Raw genomic sequence first — 15,566 nt, forward strand, 5'->3', positions numbered from 1 at the left:
TAAAATCAGAGCAGAAGTGAATAGTATTGAGACATGAAAATCAATACAATAAGTTAATGAAACCAAAAATTTGTTTGGCAAGTATAAACAAGATGGATAGATGACTAGCTAGATTGACAAAAAGGAGAAAAAATCCAAATATCCAAATAAGCACAATCAGAAATGACAAATGTGACATTCCAACTGATCCCACAGAAATGCAAAAGATCCTCAGAGACTATTATGAACACTTCTATGCAAACAAACTAAAATATCTACATAAAATGGATAAATTCCTGGAAATGCATAACCTCACAAGATTAAATTAGGAAGAAATTGAAACCCTGAATGCACTAATATTGAGCTTTAAAATGGAATCAGTCATAAAAAAACTAACAATTAAAAAAAGCCCTGGACCAGATGGATTCACAGCTGAATTCTATTAAGATATACAGAGAAAAGCTCGTACCAATTCTACTGAAAATATTAAAAAAAAAAAAAAAAAAAAATCCAGGAGGAGGCAAAGACACAAGGATAAAAGGAAACTACAGGCTGATATTTCTGATGAACACAGATGCAAAAATCAACAAGCTCCTAGCAAACTGAAATCAGTAGCAAATTAAAAATGTTAATTCACTGCAATTAAGTAGGCTTCATTGCTGGAATGCAAGGTTGGTTCAACAAACACAAATCAGTAATTGTGATTCACCACATATACAGAATTAAGAACAAAAACCATATAATCATCTCAATAGATATAGAAAATGCTTTTGATAAAATCAAAAATTCCTTCATGATTAAAAATCCACAATAAACTAGGCATAGAAGAAATATAACTCAAAATGATGACTCCCATCTATGACAAAACCACAGTTAACATACTGAACAGTCAAAAGCAGAAAACATTGCCCTTAAGAATAGGTACAAGAGAATAATGTTTATTCTCACCATTCCCATTCAACAGGGTACTGGAAGTCCATGCAAGAACAATCAGACAAGAGAAAGAAAGAAAAGGCATCCAAATAGGAAAAGATGAAGTCAAACACTCTCTCTTTACTTACAATATGATTTTGTATCTGAAAAACCCTAATAATTTTGCCAAAAGGCTCCTACACCTGAAAAACAGCTTCAGTAAATTGAGTATACAAAATCAATGCTCTAAAATCAGTAGCATTTCCATGCATCAATAATGTTCAAACCATGCCAGATAAGGAAGGCAATCCTATTTATGATAGCCAAAAATAAAATAAAATAACTAGAAATACATCAAACTTTCACATGACATGCAAGGACAGAGTTAAGTAGTTGTGAAAGAGATTATATGTCCTCAAGTCAAAAATATTTACTTTCTTGTCCACTGCATTAAAAACTGGCCAATCTCAATCTATATCATAATTTTAAGAGATGAATGAAACTGGATTGTATGAATTATTATATGTAAATATTTAGTTAATATAGTTTTTTTATGTTGGAGATAGGTTGCTTATATTTTTAATTTGAAAACAGAACAGAGATTAATATGCCAGCAGATAATTATTTGTGCTCTTGTAAGATTGTTGCTTTGGTCTAAATTCCCAGCAGTTGAGAAGTAGAAGAATATGAACTCTTTTAAAGTCATAGATACATAGTGCCAAATAGCCCTCAAAATACATCATTTCCCTTTACATTCCCATTATCACTTTTTGTGTATATAATTTTTAACACCAAAAATGCACGTCAATAGTCTTTAAAACAAATTTTCCAAAATAAATTTGAGTATATTTTATATTTTATTCTGCTCAGAATTATTCGTCAACAAATTACCTGTTTATGATTTTGATGATTCTTCACAGGTTAAAGATCATAGCATAATTTAACTCTTCTCTCAACTTTATTTAATATTTAGTCAAATCTGTTCTAGTGTCTTTAATGTCATGATTAGAAAATATTTTCTCCATTCAAGATTATATAAATATTCATCTGTATATTATTCTAACAAATGCAGAATAGCTCCAGATTAATTTATCCCCAACTGACTACTCCAATGTCAATTTGTTAAATAATTCAAAACTTTCCTCCTTAATATTATATCAAATAATACTTATTTATATAGTGTATGTTCAAAGAACTTTCTTGAAATTTTCTCTCAGCTTCACTGATATAGTTCTATTAACATCTATTTTAAAACCCTGTAGCAAAGTGGAAGCATTTGAAATGTCCTTCAACAGGTGAATAGACAATTTAAGTGTGGTATATCTATATATGAAATATTATTCAGCCAGGATAAATGTTAATATGCATGCTACAAAATGGAGGAAACTTGAAGATATTATGCTAAGTGAAACTAGACATAAAAAGCTATGTGTTCTATGATTCTATTTATATAAAATATTTTAGAAGTCTGTGAATCTAATGACACAAAAAGCAGATTAACAGTTGCCAGTGATAGGTGAGGAGAGAATCAGAGAGTGATTGCTTGATGGGCGTGGGGTTTTATTTTATCATAAAAAGTGTCTGAAGATTAAATATAACTAGTAGTTGCAGAACATTATGAATGTATTATATACCACTGACTCATAAACTTTGAAATGGTTAATTTTTTGTTGTATTAATTGAATAAATTTATGTTGTATTATTTTTTCAATTAATTAATTGAAAACACCTGTAGTACAATTATAACCATATATTATAGCCCATATATAGTTGGGCAAGTTCATGGTTTATTGTCTGCCTTTGAAAAGTAACTGAATTAAAAACTCTTTTTATTAAATCCTGAGTAAAGTGGTAACAAAAATGTTCCCTACAATATTGTCTTCATTGTGATGTTCTTTTCTGCCTCTCAAAATGTTTTTTAATTTCTTCATATAGGTTTTGCATATTTATTTATATATGTATTATGAGATACTCTTTTGATTTGGATATTTTGAATTATTTTTTTCTTTTATCTTTATTTTTTAACATTTTTAATTGTATGGGTACATAGTAGGTGTATATATTTCTGGGGTACATGAGATATTTTGATACAGATATATGATGCATAATAATCACAACAGGGTAAAGGGAATATCTGTCACCCCAAGCATTTACCATTTCTTTCTGTTAAAAAAAATTTCTGTTATACCCTTTTAGTTATTTTTAAATATATAATAAATTGTTGTTTACTGTAATCACCTTATCACGCTACAAAATACTAGCTCTTATTTATTTCCTCTAACTATGCTTTTGTACCCATTAACCATTCTCACTCCCCAGTGACCCACCACTACTTCCCTTCCCAGTCTCTGCTAATCATCATTCTACTCTTATCTCCATAAGTTCAATTGTTTGAATTTTTAACTCTCACAAATTAGAGCATGCAAATTTTGTCTTTTAACTCCCACAAATGAGAGCATGCAAATTGTGTCTTTCTGTGCCTGGCTTATTTCACTTAACATAATGTTCTCCAGTTCCATCCATATAATTGTGAATGACAGGAACTTACGCTTTTTATGACTGAATAGTACTGCATTGTGTATATGTGCCACATTTTCTTTATTCATTCACCTGTTGATGGACACTTAGGTTGCTTCCAAATCTTGACTATTGTGAATAGTGTTCCAGTAAACATGGGAGTGCAGATATCTCTTTGATATATTGATTTCCTTTGTTTTGTGTATATACCTAGCAGTGGATGGCTGAATCATAGGGTAATAATATTTTTAGAGTTTTGAGGACACTCATACTGTTCTCCATAGTAGCTGTACTAATTTACGCTACCACCAATAGTGTATGAGGGTTCACATTTCTCTACATCTTTGTCGGTATTCATTGTTGTCTGTGTTTTAGATAAAAGCCATTTTAACAGGGGTAAGATGATATCTCAATGTAGTTTTGATTTGCATTTCTCTGATAATCAATGATGTTGAGCATCTTTGCTTATACGTTTGTCATTCATATATCTTCTTTACAGAAATGTATATTTAGATATTTTGCCCATTTTTAAAATCAGATTGTTAGATCTTTTAATTTCCTATTGAGTTGTTTGAGCTCCTTATACATTCTGCTTCTTAATCTGTTGTCAGGTGGTAGTGGTATGGTCAGGCTCTGTATCACCACCCAAATCTCATCTTGAATTGTAATTCAAATTGTAGTCACCATGTGTTGGGAGAGGGACCTCGTGGGTGGGGGTAATTAGATCTTGGGGGCAGTTCTCCCATGCTATTCTCATGATAGTGAATGAGTTCTCACACGATATGGTGAATTTGTAAGAGGCTTATTCCCCATTTGCTCTGCACTTCTCTCTCCTGCCACCATGTGAAGAAAGATGTGTTTGCTTCCCCTCCCATCATGATTGTAAGTTTCCTGAGGCCTCCCCACCCATGCAAAAAGGTGAGTTAATTAAACCTCTTCTTTCTATAAATTACCCAGTCTTGGGCAGCTCTTTATAGCAGTGTGAGAATGGACTAATACAGTAAATTGGTACCAGAAGTAGGCTGCTGCTATAAAGATACCTGAATATGTGGAAGCGACTTTGGAACTAGGTAACAGTAAGAGGATAGAACACTTTGGTGGGCTCAGAAGAAGACAGAAAAATGTGGGAAAGTTTGGATTTTCCTATGGACTTAGGGGGTGCAGAAGACAGAAAGATATGAGAAAGTTTGGAACTTCCTAGAGACTTGTTGAATGGCTTTGACTAAAATGCTGACAGTGTTATGAACAATGTAGTCTGGTTTGAGGTAGTCTCAGATGGAGATGAGTAACTTTTTGGGAACTGGAGCAAAGACGACTCTTACTATGCTTTAGCAAAGAGACTGGCAGCATTTTGTCCCTGCCCTAGAGATGTATGGAACTTGAAAGAGATAATTTAGGATACCCTGTGGAAGAAATTTCTAAGCAGCAAGGCATTCAACAGGAAGCAGAGCAAAAAAGTTTTGGAAAATTTGCAGCCTGATAATATGATTAAGAAAACAAAAACCCATTTTCTGGGGAAAATTCAAGCCAGCTACAGAAATTTGCATAAGTAATGAGGAGCCAAATGTTAATCACTGAGACAATGGGGAAAATTTTTCCAGGGCATGTCAGAGACCTTCACAGTAGCCCCTCCCATGATAGGCTCAGAGGCTTAGGAGGAAAAATGGCTTCATGGGCTGAACCCAGGCCTCTTGTGTTCTGTGCAGACCTAGGACATGGTGCCCTGCATCACAGCTGCTTCAGTTCCAGCCATGGCTAAAATGGGTCAAGATACAGCTTGGGCCATTGCTTCACAGGTTGCAAACCCCAAGACTTGGCAGCTTCCACGTGGTGTTGGTCCCGTGGGTGCACAGAAGACAAGAATTGAAGTTTGGGAACTTCTGTCTAGATTTCAGAGGAAGTATAGAAACACTTGGATGTCCAGGAAGAAGTTTACTGCAGGAACAAGGCCCTCATGGAGAAACTCTGCTAAGGCAGTAAAGAAAGGAAAGGTGAGTTCAGAGTCCCCACTCTGAGTCCCCACTAAGGTACAGCATAGTGAATCTGTAAGATGAGAGCTACCATTCTCCAGATCCTAGAATGGTAGATCCACTGACAGCTTCCACTGAGTGCTTAGAAAAGACAGGTACTTAATGCCAGTGCATGAAAACAGCTAGGAGGGGAGATGTACCCTGCAAAGCCACAGGAGTGGAGCTGCCCAAGGCCATGGGAGCCCACCTCTCCCATCAGTGTGACCTGGATGTGAGTCAAAGGAGGTCAATTTGGAGTTTTAAGATTGAATGACCACCTTACTAGATTTTGGACCTGTATGGGGACTGTACCCCCTTTATTTTCTCCAATTTCTCCAATTTGAAATGGGTACATTGATCCAGTACCTGTACCCTCATTATATCTTGAAATTAACTAATTTGTTTTCGATTTTACAGGCTCATGGGCAGAAGGCATTTGTCTTGTCACAGATGAGACTACGGACTTGGAATTTCGGGTTAATACTGAAATGAGTTAAGACATTGAGGAATTGTTGGGAAGACATAATTGTGTTTTGAAATGTGAGAAAGATGAGGTTTGGGAGGGACCAGGGGCAGAATGATATGGTCCGGCTCTGCGTCTCCACCCAAATCTCATCTTGAATTGTAATCTGAATTGCAATCCCCATGTGTTGGGGAAGGGACCTTGTGGGTGGTGATTCGATCATAGGGGCAGTTCCCCCATGCTGTTCTTATAATAGTGAATTCTCACAAGATCCGGTGGTTTTATAAGAGGCTTCCCTGCCTTCGCTCTGCACTCCTATCTTCTGCCACCATATGAAAAAGAATGTTTTTGCCTCCCCTTCCACCATGACTGTAAGTTTCCTGAGACCTCCCCAGACATGTGAAACTGTGAGTCAATTAAACCTTTTTCCTTTATCAGTTACCCAGTCTCAGGAAATTCTTTATAGCAGCATGAGAACAGACTGACATAGATAATTTGCAAATGCTTTCTCTCATTCTGTGGGTTTCTTCTTCACTTGGATTATTGTTTCCTTTGCTGTGTGGAATTTTTTTAACTTGATATGATACTATTTGTTCATTTTTGCTCTGGTTGGGGATATTTGCTCTGGTTGGGGATATAATGCTTCGGGGATATTACTCAAGAAATCTTTACCCACACCAATGTCCTGGAGAGTTTTCTCAGGGTTTTACTTGAGTAGTTTCATAGTTTGAGATCTTAGATTTAAGTCTTTAATCCATGTTGATTTGATTTTTGTATATGTCAAGAGATAGAAGTCTAGTTTTGTTCTACTGCATATGGATATTAGTATGTCTAGCACCATTCATTGAAGAGACTGTTCTTTCCCCAGTGTATGTTCTTGGCATCTTTGTCAAAAACGAGTTCATGGTAGATGTATGGATTTACCTCTGTGTTCTTTATTCTGTTCGATTGGTCTATATACCTGTTTTTATGCTGGTAACATACTACTTTGGTCAAAATAGCTCTGTAATATAATTTTAAGTATGGTGATGTGATTCCTCCAGTTTTATTCCTTTTGCTTAGGATGATGTTTGCTATTACGGGTATTTTGTGAGTCTGTATACATTTAGGATTCTTTTTTACTATTTCTCTGAAGAATTTCATTGGTGTTTGGGTAGAGATTGCATTGAATCTAGAAATTCGTTGGATACTATGCACATTTTAACATTTATTCTTTAACATTTAATATTTATTCTTCCAAACCAAGAACGTGGAGTATCTTACCACTTTTTGGTGTTTTTTTTTTTTTTCAATTTCTTGCATAAATGTTTTATAGTTTCCATTGTAGAGATTTTCCATTTCTTTGCATCAGTTTATTTTTAAGCATTTGATTTTATTTGTAGCTATTGTAAATGAGAATAATTTCTTGATTTCTTTTTCAGATTGTTATCTGTTGACAAATAAAGTTTTACTCACTTTGTATGTTGATTTGGTATCCTGCTACTTTACTGAATTATTTGTCAGTTCTAATAGTTTTTTTCATGAAATCTTTTGGTTTTCCATATGTTATCAATTGACACCTGTGTTATTATATATTTACCTCCTTTGTCTTTTTTATAATTTTTAACCTTGAAATCTATTTTGTTAAATATAGCTCCCCCTGCTCTTTTGGGGCTTCCATTTGCATAAGATATTTTTATTTTATTTCTTTATTTTCTGTCTGCCTGTGTCTTTACAGGTGAAGTATGTTTTCGGTAGGAAACAGATTATAGATTCTTGATTTTGTACCTTTAGATGATTATCTGTTGCATGTTGTCTTCTTTTTTCTTTTCTTTCTTTCTTTCTTTCTTTTTTTTTTTTTAAACATACTGAAGAACTCCCTTTAGCATTTCTTGTAGGACAGTTCAGGTATTAATCAAATCCCTAAGGTTTCATTTGTTTGGGAAAGTCTTCATTTCCCCTCATGTTTGAAAGTATTTTTGCTGGATATACTATTCTGAGATAAAATTTGTTTTAATTTCCCTTAAGACTAAATATTTCAAACATTCTCTCTCCTGGCCTACTGAGAAGTCTGCTATCAGATTTATTGGAGCTCCTTTGTATGTTTTCTTTTTTTTTTTTTTCTTGCTGCTTTTAGGATCTTTTCTTTATTTTTGGTCTTTGGGAGTTTGATTATTAAATGATTTGAGTTAGACTTATTTGGGCTAAATCTGTTTGGTGTTCTATAATCTTGTATGTGAATATAGATATCCTTCTATAGGTTTGGGAAATTTTGTTATTATCCCTTTGAATAAACTTTCTAACCCCATCTCTCCACCTCCCCTTTAAGGCCAATGACTCTGAGATTTGCTTTTTTCAGATTATTTTCTAAATCTTGTCAGTGTGTTTCATTCCTTTTTATTTATTTTTTTCTTTTTTCTTCTCTGGCTGTGTATTTTCAAGTTGCTTGCATTCAGGATCACCAGTGCTTTCTTCTACTTGATCAATTCTGCTGTTAAAGAGACTCTGATACATCTTTAGTATATACATTGCATTTTTCAGCTCCAGAATGTAGCTTGATTTTTGAAAATTATTCTAATCACTTTGTTAAATTTATCTGATATGGTTCTGAATTCCTTCTCTGTGTTATGCTGGATTTCATTATGCTCCTTTAAAACAGGTATTTTGAATTCTCTGCCTGAAAGGTAACACATCTCTGTCACTTCATGTGACAGTTCATTCTTGCACTGCTACAAAGAAATATTTGAACTTTGTAATTTATAAAGAAAAGGGGTTTAATTGGCTCATGGTTTTGCAGGCTTTATAGGAAGCATAGCTGGAGAGGCCTAGGGAAACTTACAATTATGGCAGAAGGTGAAAGGTAAACAGGCACATCTTACATGACTGGAGAAGAAGAAAGAGAGAGGGGAGAGGTGTTACACACTTTTGAACAATCATAACTTGTGATAACTCACTCACAAGAGAGGCACCAATGGGAAAATCTGCCCCCCATGATCTAATCACTTTCCAACAAGCCCCACCTCCAACACTGGAAGTTACAACTTGACGTGAGATTTGGGTGGGGATACAGAACTAAACCATATCACTTTGCAGCTGGTCACTGGTGCCTTTTTTGTTTGTTTGATGAAGTCATGTTTTCCTGGATGGTGTTGCTGCTGGTGAATGTTTGTCAGTATCTGAGTATTGAAGAGCTGGATATTTAATGTATTAATAGTTTGTACCTATCCTTCGTGGGAAAACTTTCTAATGATTCAAATGGAATTGGCTTTGGTCACTGCAGCCATACCTGCATTAGGGCTTATCCCAAGACCAATAATGCTGTAACTCTTAAAGACTCATAGAGGTACTGCCATGGTGATCTTGGGTAAGATCCAGGAGAATTTCATGGATTACCAGCAGAAATTCTTATTCTCTTCCCTTATTTTCCCCCACAAAAATGGAGTTTCTCTCTCCTTGAGCTGCCTGGAATAGGGAGGAGTGTCACAAGCACCCCTGTGGCCACCACCACTGGGACTGCATTGGGTCAAACCCAAGCCAGCACAGCACTGGGTCTCACTGAAGGTCTGCAGTGACCAATGCCTAGCTACCACCAGTGTTTACTCGAGGGCTCTTCAGTCAGTAAGTTGAGAATACAGCCAGGCTTATTTTCTTCCTTTCAAGGCAGTAAGCTCCCTCCCCAGATAAAGGTGAATCCCAAAATGCTGTCTGGAAGCCAAAGCCTAGAGTCAGGAACATTGGTAATCTACTTAGTGTTCTGTCTACTTGTGGCACACAAGCTGCAAGACAAATCCTTCCCACTCTTTCCTCTTCTGTCCTCAAGCAGGAGAGTCTTTCCCTGTGGACACCACTACCCTAGACCTACTGGAAGTACTGCCTGGCTACAGATGATATTAATTCAGAGACCAAGGGCTCCCTAGTCAACAGAAAATGAATCATCCCAGGACTGGGTTGGGCCCTTTCCTTCAAGGCAATGGGTTTCCTTCTGTCCCATAGTTTGTCTAGAAATGTTATTCAGGAGCGAGGGCCTGGAATGATGTCCTCAGGACTCAGCCCAGTGCCCTATTCTGCTGTAGCTGAGCTGGTATTCAAGTTGCAAGACAAAGTCCTCCCTACTCTTCCTTCTCCTCTTCTCAAATGGAAGGAAAGAGTCTCTCCCCAAAGTGCAAGCTGCAATGCCTGGGGTTGGAAGATGGGTGACACAAACACTCCCTTTCCCACCACAGCTTGTGTCTCTCTAGGTTGTATGCACTGCAAGTCTACTGGCTCTGAGCCCAGTACAGAGCCGAGACTTGCCTGGGAATTAAATTGCAGCCCTTGTGGCATAGATTACCTTTCTTGTTTATTTAGAACTCCAGAATGCTTTAGCCAATGGTGGTTGGGATAGCTGGAACTTAGGTTCTTACTACTGGAATGGACAACTTGTCTCCAGCTAGGGATGGTCTAAATGCTCCCCCCATGAGCTCTGGCTCAATTCTATGCTATGTTGCTTTTCACTGTGAGAGGGCAGCACTGAATTCCAATGCAGAGTCCCATAATCACTTCGTTTTCCCCTCCCTAAGCACACAGAATTCTCTGTGCCACATAGACACTGCCAGGGTGTGGGGAAGGGGTGGCATTGACAATTCAAGATTGTCTTTTCTACCATTTTCAGTGCCTTTTTCCTTAATATAATGTTAGAACTAGGTACTATGATCACTCACATGATTTTTGATTATTATGAAAGTGCTTTTTTTATGTGGATAGTTGTTGAATTTGGTGTTCCTGTTGGGCAGCAGTGGGGATGATCAATGGTAAGTTCTATTCAGCCATCTTGCTCTGCGTCTTGTCCTATTTATATTTCTTAATAGTTATTCTTGTACAGTTCACAAAAATTTTATTAGATTATCACTATATGTACCATGATTTGCTCAGCACAGTCTAGGAAACACAGACCAGATGGGATGGTTTTAAATATAAGCAGCACTAGCACATATCACCCCCTTGTCGAGGCACTTGGAAGGAACCCAGCACAAATGAACATCTAAGTTCCCACAATATATGCATACACACAACTTTAAACTAAAAAAGTGTATATATATGTATACAGACACACACATACATAAATATATATATACATATACATGTGTATCTATAAATATATGAGTATATATACATATAAATTTATATGAGTATATATTTTTCTTATTTTTGAGCCAAACCTTTTTGCCCTGTTAATATGCAAAAATTTGTGAGATTAAATAATGCTTACCTGACATTTAAATATCCATGAAAACAAGCATCATATCATCTCTAAAGTACAAATTGACAAGGGTATCAGTAGTAAGTCTCAAAAGAGTTTGGTGTAGAAGCTTCATCAATGAGAGGAGGCAGGAGACAAAACAAACCTAATAAAATAAAGCAGAAACTGGACTAGACAAAAAAAAAAAATCTATATTTTAGGATACAGATAGAGAACAGGTAGCCAGACTACTAAAGCAAGTCAACTTCTCATATCTCCTTCTTTGGCAAAGACTGATTTATGCATCTCATGCAAAGAAATATCTCCCTTTTCATCAAAATACTACATTAGACTTGTTTTTATTCATGTTGGCATATACTATGACAGAAGAATAGACTCAAAAAAAGAAAAATGAACCAGTGACCACACTGTTGTACCTCATAAATTGCCTATTCCACACCATCAAGTTCTTTACAATCTTTACAAATCATGGTTATCACACTAAGTGCTCTAAATTAATCTAACGCAACAGATTATGTACAATAACTCAACTGTGTTTTGAATCAGATCTCTCTAATTTGCCAGATGAATGTGGTTGAGGGGTTTATTCTATCTGAAACCTTAATGGAAATAAAGAAATGACTCACATTTGCTAAGTGACCAAGCTACTGTTAGAATCTCATGAAAAATCATCACCAACCTTAGATAATTATGTGTATGCTGCAAAATATGACAAACCAAGCCATGCAACATAATTGTTACATTTCTCCACAGGCCACATCATTAGCCTATGTCAGTAGGAATTCCTAAGAGGAGTAGCTTTCCATGACTTGCTCCTGCTCCCCTCCATAAAACTGCAGAAACAGTAGCCAACTCCAGGAACAATCCCTTGCAAAATGTACTATGCTATAGAGAAGTCTGACAATGACAGTGATCCACCACCATTAATTTAATCACTGTACGTTTTTGAGTACCTTACTGGTGACATACAGAAAAATGGAATAAAGTTCTCAAGTATGACAAGATCCTTCTCCTTCCAAAAATAGACATGGTTCTACAAATCCTTCAAACTCGTACTCCGAGAAAGATTGTTGTTTCAGCGTGGAACCACATCAGTGTAACAGAAGACAGAACCGCAGTACTCTTCCTTGTTGCCTCACCTTAAAATACAGCAGCTGACCCAAAACTGGCCTTTTAGCATGCCTTGAAAGGGTGTGCTTGAAGATGTTCACTAGTCTGATGCTTAATGAAAATATAACTTAGTTTTTCACATGGAAATAATAATAATGTGTGTTTTGCTGCATGCTCAGTATAATGTATATCTTCAGCAGTGTCTGAAAAAGCTGGTCAATTTGCTGTCTTGGTTAAGAGATCTAGGACCACATTTTCTTTTTAGCAAGCCATGTGTAACCAATTTCAACATTTATTTCTACACCCAGCTTTAACAACAGAGAAGCTGAGGTTGCAGGTGAAGCTGTCTTCAGCTCAACCCCTTCACATATAAGACGAAAAACTCATTTAGTGGCTTGCTCAAGGTTAAATGGCTAACAATAAGCTTTTGCAATGTTTCAGGATGTTGTTCCAAGTTGTTCCTATGCATTTTCTTTTTTAACCCTCCAAAAGTCTGATGCTGTTTCAGTTAACATTGCAATTTTAAAATGATGATACAAGCTTCATTATGTGACATAAACTACCCAGGGACATGCAACTAGTAAATGGCAAGGCCTTAAATTCAAAGCAAGGTTTATTAGAATCTAGATCAGGTACAACGAACACTATACGTTCTCTGCTATAGCTCCTGTCAGTGGCAGATTCCAAACTAAAACTAACCTAATCATAAACATAATAATAACCAAGTGGGATATGAGTTTGGATGTGCTTTGTGTCATAAAATATTCCATCATACCTTGATTATCTGTGATTCCTCAAAGGGAAGATCACACTTTGGGAGGCCAAGATGGGTGGATTGCTTGGGGTCAGGAGTTTGAGACCAGAAACTCTGTCTTTACAAAAAATATATATATTTATATATATTTATACATATATACATACATATTATTTAATATATAAATGCATATTTTATTTAATGTATATACATATATAAATATATATTATAAATATATTTTATATAATATATAAAAATATATGTATATATGTATACATATATTTATATTTATAAATGTATGCATATACATATATATTTATATATATAAATATATGTATATATGTATAAATGAATATATATAAATATATTTTTAATATACATATATACACAAAAAATGGCCGGGTGTGCTGGCATGGGACTGTGGTCTCAGCTACACAGGAGGCTGAGGTGGAAGGATCACTTGAGCTCAAGAAGCAGAGGTTGCAGTGAGCCAAGATTTCGCCACTACACTTCACCCTGGGTGACAGAGTGAGACCCCGTCTCAAAAAATAAAAATAAAAAAGGAAGTTTATTCCATGGACAATCCTAAATAATGAATGATCCAAAAGTGACTTAGCCTTAAAAATACTTCTATACAAAACATTGAGCATGAGTATGTGTTATGCTCCAGCCAAATTAGTTTGCAAACATTTATTCTGGAATAAATAGGTAGTTTAGGATTTTGCAGTTGTCAGCAAACTTTCTTTTTGGTAAAGGACCAAACAGTAAATATTTTCAACTTTGCGAGCCATATGGTCTCTGTTGCAACCTCTCAGTTCTCCCATTTTCGGCACGAAGAGCAACAGTGATAGACAATACAGAAATGAATGAGTGTGGTTGTTTTATAATAAAATGTTATGGATACTGATATTTGAATTTCATAAAATTACTCAATGTCATGAAATATTATTTTTTGTAAATTTTCAACCCTTCATTAATATTTTTTAAAAATTCTTAATTTATAAGTTATACAAAAACAGGCAGTGAACTAAATTGGACCCGGGAAACATAACTTGCCAACTCAGCTCTACTGCATCACAAATTATTTTGTATTTCGCCTCAATCTGGAAAAAAAAAGAAAAAGCAGGGGGGCAGAGTCACTTGTCAGATGAATGCCAGGGATTGGTCAAAACCGAATCGTTCCTTTTTTCTTTGTTTGTTGTTGTTGTTGTTGTTTATTTATTTGTTTTAATTCTCTACTTCACCTAATTACCTTTTTCTCTGTTTTTTTTTTTTAAACTCTTTGTGCATATAGGTTTTCTAATTCCCGACTTTCAAGAAAGATAATTATATTGGCTAGAAGTTCCCTTAGTCTAATTGCTTTAGGGAAGTTGGCTGATCAGGAAGGGGAAAAATTTATAAAGATTATATCAACATGATATCGTGTTGATATTTTGTTCATGATGTCAACAAGGAGTTGATAAATAGAATATGTGAATATGGGATACTTTGGACAAGAAGCAGAACTCCAGACCATCTCACTGTAATTTCGTTCCTGTTATAATGGGCTAGGGTACAATGTGGACATATTAGGTTGCTGCAAAAGTAATTGAGGTTTTTGCCGTTAAAAGTAATGACAAAACCCGCAATTACTTTTGCACCAACCTAAAGCTTATTCACTCAAGTATGTACTGAATATTTCCCATGTACTGAGAACTAGGCTAGGCCTTAAAGTTAAAGTATTGAGCAAAACTGAAGATGGCATTTGATGTCACATGGTTAAAGGTATCTTGAATTGAAAATTTTTACTCACATAACCACCTAAATTATCACTGAGGTAAAAATGTGTGAAGAGAAAATAAGTGGTGTAAGAACATGAAACAGGGATATGTATATGTGTGTGTGTATATATAATACATGGAAGATGTATATATATAATATATATACATATGTGGAAGATGTGTATATATATTATAAATAATTATATACATATTCCTCATATATGAGTATAATGGTTAGTTATTATATATAAGGAAGATATATATTACATATATAAGGAAGATATTTTATATATATTATATATATAATAGTATATGTAAACTATGTCCACTATCTTCTATATAAATTGAAAATACCTAAGTTGGTGCTACTTGGACATATTTAAATGACAAAAGGTAAGGTCCAATTAAGAGAGAGAGACTAAATATATAAAAGAGAAAGAGATATTGATTATTAGTGGTTACTGAGACTGCAATTTCTTTCTGTGATCCTGAATTTTATTACATGGTTTGAGGAGTAAGTGATTACATAAATGGGTCTTGGTGTCAGACAAAGGGAACTTGATAAATAATTTTGGATTCCAGATGTTCACAGTTGAACTGGGAGAATGAAACATAAGCTGGGTCACAAAAATTTTATGGAAGAACACATTCGATGCTAGTTTCTATATCATTGTATGCTCCCTGCATCCCAACCTTCTCACTCATCTCTAGTATGTTTAAACCTTTTACATCTTCCTTTTTCTAGACCCTTAGAGATCCATAAAACTTTTTCATCCAAGGTCTTCCAGGGATCTATCCTGTTGAATGCACTATTTGCAAAACACTGGTTACTAATATATTAATT

General features: G+C 35.3%; 1 protein-coding gene across 35 annotated transcripts in view; it reads left to right on the forward strand.

Moving 5' to 3' along the window:
* LRRC4C (leucine rich repeat containing 4C) overlaps positions 1–15,566 on the forward strand; it is a 1,324,460-nt gene that overhangs the window by 664,555 nt on the left and 644,339 nt on the right. The window contains exons 6-7 of one of the 35 annotated variants that reach the window (XR_012423322.1): positions 4,258–4,326; positions 5,115–5,355. The exons of the other annotated variants lie outside the window; for them this stretch is intronic. The gene's annotated coding sequence lies outside the window, so the exon portion shown is untranslated. Of the gene's footprint in view, positions 1–4,257; positions 4,327–5,114; positions 5,356–15,566 lie in introns of those variants that run through there. 35 annotated transcript variants of the gene reach the window in all.

The sequence above is a fragment of the Macaca fascicularis genome, chromosome 14 (genome assembly GCF_037993035.2).
Source record: "Macaca fascicularis isolate 582-1 chromosome 14, T2T-MFA8v1.1".
NCBI classification, from domain to species: Eukaryota; Metazoa; Chordata; class Mammalia; order Primates; family Cercopithecidae; genus Macaca; species Macaca fascicularis.